Source organism: Chenopodium quinoa, unplaced genomic scaffold (assembly GCF_001683475.1).
Source record: "Chenopodium quinoa cultivar QQ74 unplaced genomic scaffold, ASM168347v1, whole genome shotgun sequence".
NCBI classification, from domain to species: domain Eukaryota; kingdom Viridiplantae; phylum Streptophyta; class Magnoliopsida; order Caryophyllales; family Amaranthaceae; genus Chenopodium; species Chenopodium quinoa.
In genome coordinates, this window is record NW_018742681.1 from 4764248 (window position 1) to 4774611 (window position 10364).

General features: G+C 34.5%; 1 long non-coding RNA gene across 2 annotated transcripts; it reads left to right on the forward strand.

Moving 5' to 3' along the window:
- Nucleotides 1-3566: 3566 nt before the first annotated feature.
- Nucleotides 3567-6939, forward strand: LOC110722444. Of its 2 annotated transcripts, XR_002511609.1 has the most exons (4): nucleotides 3567-4474; nucleotides 4575-4635; nucleotides 5162-5220; nucleotides 6217-6939. It is a non-coding gene; the product is annotated as an uncharacterized LOC110722444 (long non-coding RNA). The 2 variants fall into 2 exon arrangements; XR_002511610.1 differs by lacking the exon at nucleotides 4575-4635 and having other exon boundaries at nucleotides 3573-4474.
- The last annotated feature ends 3425 nt before the right edge of the window (nucleotides 6940-10364 follow it).

The following is a 10364-nucleotide window of genomic DNA, read 5'->3' on the forward strand; positions in this document are numbered from 1 at the left end:
ATAAAAACAAAATCCGCAAAAACTGTCTTGCAACGCCTGACGACAGATTCGTCGCCTGGCGACGAGCCTTGTCATTGGAGACAGAGAGGTGTTTTATTCCTTTTTGAACTCTGATTTTTTTCTATCGATTCTGGACTATTTTCTTATAAATAGGGTCCCTGGACCTCCGTTTTTTAATAACCAGAATTCTATAATTCTTCTCTCTCTCTCTAATCTAAAGCTTAGTCTTTCTCCCTCTTTCTAGCCTAGCCTTTTACAAACACAATTCCTCATACATTATCACTAGACACACCTACCCAAGTTCGAAGTGGCCTTTGCCCTATACGTGAAAGGTTTGATATTTCTGAGGGTTTGGTCCAAATCTTTATTTCAATTATTTAATTTAATTATATTGTTTTATTATTTTTCTCGAAGTTACTAACGTGTGTATTTTGTCATTAGAAAGAGATACGAGGCATCGAAGTAAGTACTTTATTTGTTTTATTGATCTTTTGATATAGAAATCATGCTTAGATTATTATTTTGATTCCTAGTATCATGTTAGGATGTTTTATTGTTTCCTAGTATCATATTTAGGGTAATGATTAAATTTCTAATATCAAGTATGATTGTTATGATGCTTCCTATTTCTTTCCTAATATCATGTTAGTATCATGTTAGGGTTAAAGCTTTGTTCTTTATTGCTTAGTGACATGCTAGGGTTTGTTATTAATTTTGTTAGTATCATGCCTAGGATCTTGCTATTATTATTATGCTTTATTTTTAACATGATTATTATGATGATGATTATTATGTTGTTTGATGATTATTATTGTTATTGCTTGATCACACCTTTTATGCATGTTTAAAGGAAATTTGTACTTGTAATCACGCTTAATAAGATAATTAATAATGTTGTTTGGGTTTATTTGATTATAATTCAAGTGATCCCAATAATAGATTTATTTGTGCATTAATATTCAACCAACATAGATAAAAAGGTTTAGGGTTAACCTAATGATTGCATGTTAGTCAGATTGCGCACATGAATATGAGTAGAATTAAGTAGATGCCTATTTTTGAGGCAGGTTCTTTCTCTTTTAGATTGGATTTGTACATTCATCCTCGAACTTCCAGTCTTGGTTCCAGACCTATTAGAGTTAACGATCTCCTGGATCGTTAAGGGGTGTAACCTTCACCATGTGAACGGTTTACAAGTTCCTAAAACTTGTTGGCGACTCTTTTGCTCTATCTTCCTTCCCTTTGGACGCCACCGTACTTTAGTGTATGAGCACAGTGGGGTTCAAGTTTGGGGTAATGCTTGAAATATTCCCTACAATAATGGATGAAAATAACTATCTTCCAACCATTGTTCAAGGGAAATACTTTTAAGACAAGCTACAAAACAAAACAAACTACATATGACAAATCAAAATGTAGTAAAGGCTTCATATGTGATATGGATAAGAAAATTTCTTATAAAGTCTTTTTACATAGTAAGGAATAAAAGGTGTATAAAATTGTTTGACACACGTTCAATTCCTATACAGAGCAGGGGGTACTACTTAAAAAGTCATACTTAGTACAAAATGTTTGTTACTAAAGTAGGTGCCCTTTATGAAAAAGATGTCATTTTCAAAAGGTCAAGTGGGAGTAGTGTAAATCCCGACAGAGTTTGAGAAAAGAAACAAACAAACATGGTTCAAACCATGGTTGGTTCACCCTATGCTATATACGCCTCTTAAAAAAGCAAGTGGGAGTATAATAATCTCGAAAAGTTTGAGAGCCTTAAAGGAGCTTAAAAAAAGTTAATTCAAAAATCTTGAAGAAATTCGAGAAGTAAACGAATAAAAGTAACAATATGAGCATGATTCACCTAATGTAACAAATGACAATGCGTGGTCTCATTAAGTGTAATGGGAATAATAACCATGTGTCGAAGGTAGTACATTCCAAGTGCAAATCCGCTATTGTCGTTTCTCATTGAAAACTAAATAAAGTTGTAGTACAAGTTTCAATTGTTGTATAAAGACCCACAATGATGACTATCATAATTAAACCTTAACCAAAGAAATATGATTTCATATTGACTAAGAATTCCAAAATATTTATTTTGGAACATGATGATTATGCAAGTAATAAAGTAGATTTGACAAGTTATAACTCCAAGTGGTTTAAAACCATGAAATCTGGAACAGATTCTAAGTTTATAAGCAAGTGTATGACACTTGATTAATTTGCCTAATTGGGTGAGACCCATTATAAGAAAAACAGACCAAAAAGAAAAGTGTTTTCTAACCAATGAAAAGACTTGTTAAAGGATTCAACTAGTTCATAGTATGACTATGACTACAATGAAACCTTTACATTAAGTCATGTTGTAAAGATCTAGTAAAATTATTTTAGTGATTACTACCTTATGAGATTTGGTAGATGGATTATTTCAAAGCCTTTCTTGAAATTGTTCATTAAAGAAGATTTGTATATGATACAGTCAGAATGATTTTGAAAATCCAATAATCCTAAGAATGCATAAATGATCGTATAATGGATTGAAGTTAGCAACATGGAGTTGATTGATGTTCTTGATTTTGTGAGTTAATCAAAATGATTTGATGTTCTCATAAAATGAAGATGTTATGTACACAAGATGTTCAGTGGGAGCTATAAACTCTTCTTAGTCTAGTATAAACAACAATTATTCATTGCTTGAAGAGTCAAGTAATGCCTAATGCATTTTGTATGAAAAACCTTGAAGATGATGATGAGTACATTTGGGATTCGAGATCTTATAGGTCTGGAAGGATGTTTGAGATTGGTTAAGAAGCTTATATTGATAAGATTCATATAATGTTAAACATTATATTGAAAAGAGTTTTAATCCCATGTAACATGGCACAAAGCTTAACAAGATTCAATGTTTTGATTCAAAGGGTACATCATACAACCATGGACTATACTGCTTATACAAATTAAGGTTTTGAGTGATGCTCCTTATGCAGTTTGTAAAGGGTTCATCATACATATCATGGACTATACTCGTCCATTTGATTCACGTGTTTTAAGAACAAATGATGATAGATTCTAATCGAAATCCAATTAAATGTAGGAATATAAATTAGAAAGGAAAAATTAGAAATAATAATCCTAAGTTTCATCGATTTTGTTCCAATAATCTCAACTTTTGATTATTCCAGAATAATCCAAATTTTGGGGGTTCCTCTTTTTCTTCAATCCCAAACCGATCAACGAAAGTCAATGACCTATTATATCAGGTCACTTGACACGTGTCAAGTCTTGATTGGTCAATAACTTTAAAAACACAAATGCAAAAAAAGCCAAAAAAAAAAACAGAAAACCAGCAACCTCCCCTTCCCCCACCAGTTGTATGCCATCTTCGCCGCCCCTTCCACCACCATCCCTACGCTGTGGCGTCTCCCCTCCAATATTGAACAACCGCATCTCCCCCGCCATATAGGACCGCCAAATCGACATTTTCCCCCCTCCGCGAAACCCCCTCCCATACCACCACATAACCACCAATGAAAACCCTCCCCACTGCCAAAAATCCCAAATTGCTCCTCCCAACACCTCCAAAACCTAGCGGATAGAGTTTTTAATGGTGGGGGATGGGTTTTTGGTGATTTTTTAGAGTAGAGGAGATGGTTTTAAGGGGTTTTTGAGTGGTTGCCGGAAAACGGGAAAGAGAGTTAAGGAGAGAGGTTGGGGGATCGCAATCTAGGCGTATAGGGAAGGGAAACCGACGAAAAAGAAGGGAATCAGCGGCGCAGGAGGACGGGTAATAGCAGGAACCAGTCGTTTTTGGGGTTTGGCTGGTGGCCGAAATTGTAAGGGATTTTGTTTGTGGTCGGGGCTCGGGTTGGGGTTTCGTGGAGGGTTTATTGGTGGTTGGTAGGGGTTTTAGGGAGGAGGGCCGGTGGTTTTGAGAGGAAGCCGAAGCGGCGACTCTGTTGGTTGGGGAAAGACGGCGGTCCGGCGAGGGAAGTGGCTGACTGGGCGGGTTGTAAATCTGGCTGGTTTCGAAATTGGTGGTTATTTTTTTGTATTTTAACCAATTAAATCATGACACGTGTCCCTTAAACAAAAAAAATAACCCATTCAACGTGTTACCGGTATTTGGGATTGAAGAAAAAGATGACCCCCCAAAGTTCGAATTATTCCAAAATAATCGAAAGTTAGGATTAATCTTCCAAAATTGATGAATGTTGGGATTATTTTTTCTAATTTTTCCAATTAGAAATTCTTAAGTTCATTCCTTGTGAAAGAACGAAGGAAGACTCTTAGTGTGTGGAGATGAATATCCTTACTTTTACCATTTACAATTTGATACCCTGACCTTCACTTTGTAACTCCTTTGTATGCCTCTCTGTCTAGTTATCTTCTCTCAATTTCTTTCATTACTTCTCTCTATTCTCTACAAGTATTACCCAACTCCTCCATGGAACATTATCCTCTCATTTTCTCCTTCTCTTTGGTAATTTTTAATTTTGATAACAACATTATTTCATTTCATGTTTTTGATGTTGGTTTTGATTTTAATTTTCATTTTTAAGTTTTGATTTTTCTTAGTTTAGGCTTTTCTGAAACAACAAGTTGTTAATTAGCAAGCTTCAAGTTTATTAGTGATGGTGGCAGGTAAATTTTCTATTTTTTATAAGATTTTTGAATTTTTTTTATAAGATTTATGAAATATTTAAATTTATTGAAAATTAAGATATAATTTTTCAGAAACGCATGATTTGGTAAATTTGGTTTCGATTTTTTTGGGTGCTTTGTTATGACAATCAGCAAGGAGCAGGGGCAAAAACTCACTCCCAAAAGGATGAACTCATTTTATAAATTTAACTCATATTTTATGGGCCAATATGATTGTACTCACTATGATTTGTTTGATTTTAGTTCCTTTGTTTTTGTCACACAAGTAAAGTTCATCAAGGTTACATATTAATGCAAGTTTTTCGGTTAGATCTACATGGGTATATTATTTGGGTTAAATTTTGCAATTGTAGTTGTTTTTAAGTTGATTGTTTTAATTGTTTGAGATAATAAAAATGAAATTTGCAGAAAAAAGTTGATTTTATTAAAAGGATCAAATTTGTCATGTAGAGTTTGTGATTCTATGAAACTAGGACTAAGGTTTGTATATCTTCTGCTTTCACAGGTTGTCAACATAAAGATGGTCTAAGGGATATACAATTTCAACAAGGTCCTTGGAATAAGGTAACTCAATAATTTTGCTTGGTTATGTGAAAGTTTTATGTTGTATGAATCATGATTATAGATAGTAATGATGTTTAATGGATTATGGCTTAGGTTTATTTTAATTAAGATGAGGTTACAACATGTACATTGTGGAGGACTATATCAATGGCTTAATTACATTATCATCATCATCTGTTGTTAGATAGTTTAATTGATTTCTGATTATTAATCTACAAATCCTTGATATTTAGGATTGTAATATGGTTATATGGCTAGGATGGTGTGCAATCATATATATACTATAAATTTTATTGAACTGGAAAAAAAAATTAAAGAGAAAGGGATGAATTGAACCTGGTAAGATAAGGGAATAAATAACAGAGATTGTTATGAATTTGGTACTTTGGTGGGTGGATGGGGTAGAACTAAAAAGGGTACACCAATAATAATGTATTAGGTGCTTTAGTTATGCATGATAAGCTAGGAATTTATCATTAATCATCTATATTGTCTCATATCATGAAGTAGGACTACAGAATTGCAGTTGTGGGAATTCCAAAACAATTGACAATGGCTTTCCGGTATACCTTATACATTTTCAATTTCCTCCTTAGCATCTTACCAAAACAATTTAGCTCGTGTACTTTCTTGTGAATCTGCTTGTTTTGATGATGATTTTGTATACTTTCTCTAGTTCATCGACAATTTTAGGTTTGACACCATTATAAAAAGTAAGGGAACTTAGAAGTACTCTCTTAAAATTAATCATAAATAACTTGCGAGGTATTTTTCACCTAAAGAATGAACACAAATACAGTTTGAAAGTCCTGTATTAGGGATCATTAGAGAAAGTGCATTTCATGTTGTATTCTCTTTATTAAACTTGTTTAACATCTTGCAGTTGGTTTATGTACCCACCTTTAGTTATAAGTCATTTCTTCTTCTTCTTTTTTATTTTTAAAAAAAAAACTTATTTTTTAATCTAATATTGAGATATGTTGTTTTGCATTTGAGGTCATATGGAAGGACTTGGGCACCTCCACAAAGGGGTACTATAAGATCAACAAGGATGGTTCATGGATCTCCATGGATAATGCTAGAGCGGGGGGAGTTATAAGATGTTCAAAAGGAAATTGGCAGATAAGTTTTACAATGAAGCTTAATTAAAACTATAGGTACCCTGGTGCAACCTTGGCACAACTCATTGCAATGCACAGAGGTCTAACGACATCAAAGGCGAAAGGTATTAGATTTGTCTACCTAGAAATGGATGCATAGGCCCTCAAATGTATGCTTGACAATGCATATATATGGATCACAAGCTAGGTGCTATTGTTGGTGATGTTGTGAAGTTTCTTCAAAGGGAGTGGTCTGTCACCATACTTCATGTTAAAATCTTTACAAACCTCATTGCGCGTGGCCTAGCTGCTATTAGACGAACCTAAGCTTATGATGATATAGCCTACCACTTCTAGCTACTCCCCAGTTCCTCTCACGAAAGTTTACATGAAGCAGCTGAAGAGTACGATTAATTCTTGCAGTGGCAACAGATTAGCCTACTTGTTATTACTCCAAGTCGCTACAGGACTACTCTATCTATTCCAATTTATTATTGTTGTTGTTATATTTATTTTGCAGGGAAGTTATATTTCCAGGTTTTCTCATGGATGCAAGTTTTGTTGTTTAAAACATCACCATTAATGTAGTTCTATGATGATGAGAACATTTATTAACCGTATAAATTTCTTGATCGTATACATTTATATAACTTGTTACTCTTATTTTGTAGTTATTTACAACTTCCTCTATGAACTTAAAGTAGTTCTATCAAAAGTTTGAACATTGCACCGTTTTACAACATCCATTATATCTATCACCTATAAGTAAATAATTACAACAAAATACCTTGTACATAGTCATATAGAATTAGTGATAAATGTAATTACTCTACTCAAAGGGATAGCCATATTGTGCGCATTGCTCATGTTGGATCCCCTAGTTACTATAAAATTTAGAAGTTGCAAAATTTATGTTCATGAATTTTACTTATTAAACCCCTTCCATGATTAAGGTATTAGAGTCATACAAAGGTTCTTGGATTGAAGCAAGTTATGTAATTTAAGTAGTATGTGTTTTGAGAAAACATTTCACGTAAATAATACATTAACTTGCAGAATTATTTTTATCAATTGAAACAAAATTTCAATCATATTTAATTATGATTTTAATGTAAAATAAAATGTCCAAAATAACTGTGGATTGATGGGCTTATCAGGTTGATGACCTGGTGAATGAAACCCCACAGGTGAACAAAATCCATATATTATTTAAGTTCCTAGTTCGAAATCATTAAAGTGGACATACTCCCTTCGTTTCATATTACTCGCAACAAAGGAATAATATTTTATGTCTTACAAATAATACCACTTTGTTGCGAGTAATATGTAACAGAGGGAGTAAATGATTTCAATTCAAGGACTAGCATGTAAGATTGATTAGGGAGCGCAATTTCATGGGCTATACGAGCGTAGTGAAGCTCGGTCAAACACATGGATATGAATGAATGATGCACGATCGAACTATAGACCTACTTTGAAGAAGTATAGAGCTTCCGAATATATTAGTGGATTCCTTTTACATGAGTGGAACATTGATTCCATTCAATAATTCATTTGACTGTGGTACATTCAAACGTCTACCCGTAACTAGAGATTATAAAGGATGTTTCCTTGTTAATTGAAGATTGAGTGAGAGATTTGGTTGCCACAAGATTGAATTGGGTCTACCTATTTAATTAGGAATGTTTCTTGGCACCTTGAAGAGGGAGAATTCAAAAATTGCATGGCTGTGCTCTCAAATGGATTATATAGTGTAGACACCTAAAAATGTCTCCCCAAAACCAAACCCGATGATGAACACCTTTCACTGCCATTATTGATCAGGTTGAGGATTTGATCTTTGGAGTGCTTAAATCCATGTTCTATCCAATATATTTCATGAACCAATCCAATTTCTAGCTCATTTCCCTAAACCATAACCTATTTTCCACTTTTCATGTCCACATCGCAAAACCGAGAGAAACTGATTTTATGGATATATAATTTTGATCCAATTATTACCTTTTTGGATAGGCCTTGAAAAAATATTTCCAACCATATATCATAAGCCCAATTCAATGCTATAACTATAAAGATATGAGCAAAACACTAAAATCGGCCCAAAACCAACACCCTTACACTAAAACGGCCATATCTTAAAATCTTTAAATGATTTTGACCTTATTCTAATTGTATTAGAAAGTAGACTTGATAAGATTTCCAATGATATATTATATGCCTTATTCCGAGTTACAAATCAAAAGTTATGATGATTTTAAAAACGGGTAAAGAACAAGAACTACCGTGTAAACAACATAACTGCCGCGTCGCGGGAGAGAGTGACGTGGCACGAAGCTTTGTACCATGTCACGACAGTCTTTACCGTGTCGCGGTACACATACCGTGACATGGTGCTTTTCCCCTCCATTTCCGCATGCTTATTCCACCGTGACACGGCGTATTTTACCGAGCCGCAGTGGACTTTGCCGTGTCACGGTGGGCATTTCTGTATCGCGGTATTCTTTGCCGTGTCGCGGTACAAATACCGTGACAATGGATTTTCTCTTGTCTTTTCTGTGTAAACCCTTCACGCGTTGTCACTTCATGTAGGTTAAATATGTCCCGCGTCACTCTAATTTCCCCCGTGACACGGTAGAATCTGCCGTGACGTGGTGGAATCTATCGTGTAGCGGTAACCTTTTTTAGGGTTTTTATCCTCTTTTTAGGGTTCCGTATTTCTTGTGTTTTATCCGCTTTATTTTTTCATGCGCAAACCCCTCGCGTCACACAACACTTCCCCGCGTCACACAAGTTTCCCCCGTGTCACGATAGGTTCTACCGTGTTGCGGTGGAATCTCCCGTGTCACGGTAGGGTTTTTAGGGTTTTTATCCACTTTTTTAGGGTTCTGTGTGTTCCCTACTCATTTTCCCTATAAATACCCCCCTCCTCTCTACAGTTCGAGGCACCAATAATCATTCTCTCTCACCTTACACAAAAAATCGTTCTCTTCTCCCTCTTTAACCTAATTTCTAGCCTCCTTATTCTTCCATAATAATTCCCCTAAGCGCTCCAAGGATTCCATACTTAACCTAAGGTTCCGTCCTTAAACCAAGGCGTGAAAGGTACAAATAATTGTGGGTTTAGAACAAAACAATTCTCTTTTTAAATTTAATTTAATTTCAATTTGATTTACATTCTTATTGAAGTTACTAACAATTTATTCATGATGTAGCAATTCAAGGAAACGCGGAAATTGAGTAATTAATATTTTAATTACTCTTATTATTATTCTTATTTCTAGTATCATGATTAGGATTATTATTTAATTTGACTATCACTATTATTGTTGAATTGCTTCCAATATTGATGTTATTCTATTATATTTATTGATCACCATATTGCATGTTTAAAGGGAATATGTAATTGAAAATCACGCCTAATAAGATAATTTGGAAAACCGGTTTAGGTTCCTTTAATCTTGTTATTTAATTCAAGTGATCACGATATTTTAGAATTCTGTGTTTTATTAATATTCAACCAATTTAGCATAATAATAGTTTGGAGCAAATTGAATCTTTGTTTGCATGCCTTTGAGATAACATGATTACTTTTCACTATAAGAATCGAGTAGAGGCCAATACGGGCGAATGTGACTCCATGACTCACTTTGTACCATCATCCCCAATCCTCCTTTCGTGGCTCCGAACCATATCGAGTTAGTAATCTCATGGATTATGAATGGGGTGTAACCTTCACGGGTCAATCGTTGTTTCCTATCGTTGTCCCTTTTTGTGGTTGCCTTATAATGATCCGTGAACGGTTTACAAGTTCCTTAGAAAATTGTTGGCGGCTCCCTACTTTCCTTGTCCCTTATCGTATATGTCAATTCCCTCATCCTATGGATGCCAAGCATATTCACACATGCTTTAATGTACGCGCACTTCAAGCGACGCCTACACATAGTAATCATTTGTCTTATAATTCTTACTCAAATTTCAAGAAAAGATTTGTAGATTGATATGATCACGACATGAGATGCAATCATATTATCAAATCGGCACACA